The following is a 2,500-nucleotide window of genomic DNA, read 5'->3' as shown; positions in this document are numbered from 1 at the left end:
CCTTCAACGGAGGGGGAAAACGATAGAGAAAGAGAGAGAGAGAGAGAGCAAGAGGGATCGGAAACGCTAGAAGAAAAGGATCCGTGCGCTGCGAGGCAAAACGACAAATACGTAATGTTCTCTATGTAATATCCTTAATCCCTCTCCTTAATGATGATTAGTTTTAATTCGATTAAATCTACCACTTGCGTTGTCAGATACCCGGATTATGCACCCATCCTATGACTGGAGTCACGGTCGGCCCAACAAGTGGGTCCATTGCGGGCTCCGTGCTGCTTCCAATCATAAGTGTCATTGCAAATCCTATCTTGGTTGGAGAAAATAATTCGTTCGCTATGAGGCACAAACCTACATATAACGTGTTTTCGCTAATCCTCTTAAGTTTAGTTCGATCTAATCGATCTCTTGTGGGGGTGGATACCCAATCATGTATCCGTCCTGCAAGTGGCTCCATATATATATAATTGACAATGAAAAGATAGTACTAATATTGGAGTTGATTATATTCCCAACAATGCGAACTTTTTAGTCTATCACTGTGCCTCATTTTATATATATATATATATATATATATATATAATCCAATCCAAGTTGTATTAATATTATCTTTTCATTGTCAATTATAAGAGGGCAACAGATAAATCTTGTTATTGTTAATTATATATTTCACCACTATCTTTTCATGTTTTATGTTTGATTACTAAGCAATCTGAAACAAATAGAAAAGAGTTTTAAGATGGATACCTAAGGAAACTGAAACAACTGAAAAAGCACAAATGGAGAAAAAGTAGTGAAATATACTTGATAGATTGGAAATCCTTCAAAAAAAATTAATTTCTATTCCATAATCAAAGCTTTTGCTTGATTTAACAAACAATTTGTTGCAAACAAGTGTCCAGGCATAGATAATCCTGATTCTAAATTCTTGTACAATTATATCTTACTGAAATTAAATACCATCAGAGTGGAAAATGAATGTTAGCAAAGAGGACAACACAGCTTTTAAATGTAATGTTCATAACAAACTTTAACGAGTCATCGAGCATTATGCGATCGGAATCGAACCCTAATTCTCCATCTCCTTCAATGGAGGGAAAAACGAGAGAGAGAGAGAGAGAGAGAGAGAGAGCATGAGGGATCGGAAACGCTAGAAGAAAAGGATCCATGCGCTGCAAGGCAAAACGACAAATACGTAATGTTCTCTCTGTAATCTCCTTAATCCATCTCCTTAATGATGATTAGTTTTAATTCGATTAAATCTACCACTTGCGTTGTCAGATACCCGGATTATGCACCCGTCCTATGACTGGAGTCATGGTCGGCCCACCAAGTGGGTCCGCTGCGGGCTCTGTGCTGCTTCCAATCAAAAGTGTCATTACAAACCCCATCTTGGTTGGAGAATAATTCGTTCGCTAAGAGGTACAAACCTACATATGACATGTTTTCGCTAATCCTCTTAATTTTAGTTCGATCTAATCGATCACTTGTGGGGGCGGATACCCAATCAGGTTTCCGTCATGCAAGTGGCTCCATATATATATAATTGACAATGAAACGATATTACTAATACTAGATTAGATTATATTCCTAATAATGCAAACTTTTTAGTCTATCATTGTGCTTCATATGAGATATATATATAAATATATATATAAATCCAATCCAAGCATCATTAATACTATCTTTTCATTGTCAATTATAAGAGGGCTATAGATAAATCTTGTCATTGTTAATTATATATTTCACCACTATCTTTTCATTGTCAAAATGAAGTCCCGGAGTCAAGGAAGCGATTACGTTAGGAGTTCGAGAGTTCGTCGGAAGTTCTGGTCGAACCAGCCGAGAAGTCTCAGAGCTTGCCAAAGAAGGTCGTCGGAACTCGCCAAGAAAATCGTCGTGAAGTCAAGTAGCTTGCCGAGAGTCCGTTGGAACATTGCCGAGAGTTCGTCGGAAGTTCACCGGAAGATCGCGTGCTGAGAGGCAAAACGACAAATACGTAATGTTCTCTTGGTAATCTCCTTAATCCCCTCCTTAATGATGATTAGTTTTAATTCGATTAAATCTACCGCTTGCGTTGTCAGATACCCGGATTATGCACCCGTCCTATGATTGGAGTCACGGACGGCCCAAGAAGTGGGTCCGCTGCGGGCTCCGTGCTGCTTCCAATCATAATTGTCATTGCAAACCCTATCTTGGTTGAAGAAAATAATCCGTTCGCTATGAGGCACAAACCTACATATAATGTGTTTTTGCTAATCCACTTAATTTTAGCTCGATCTAATCGATCTCTTGTGGGGGTGGATACCCAATCATGTATCCGTCCTTCAAGTGGCTCTTTATATATATAATTGACAATGAAAAGATAGTACTTATACTGATTGGATTGGATTATATTCCCAAGAACTTTTTAGTCTATCATTGTGCCTCATGTGATATATATATATATATATATATATATATATATATATATATAATCCAATCTATTAGCACAATCTTTTCA

This window comes from Musa acuminata, chromosome BXJ2-8 (genome assembly GCF_036884655.1).
Source record: "Musa acuminata AAA Group cultivar baxijiao chromosome BXJ2-8, Cavendish_Baxijiao_AAA, whole genome shotgun sequence".
NCBI lineage: Eukaryota > Viridiplantae > Streptophyta > Magnoliopsida > Zingiberales > Musaceae > Musa > Musa acuminata.
The sequence above is the reverse complement of the archived record's forward strand: the minus strand, read 5'-3'. Positions refer to the sequence as shown.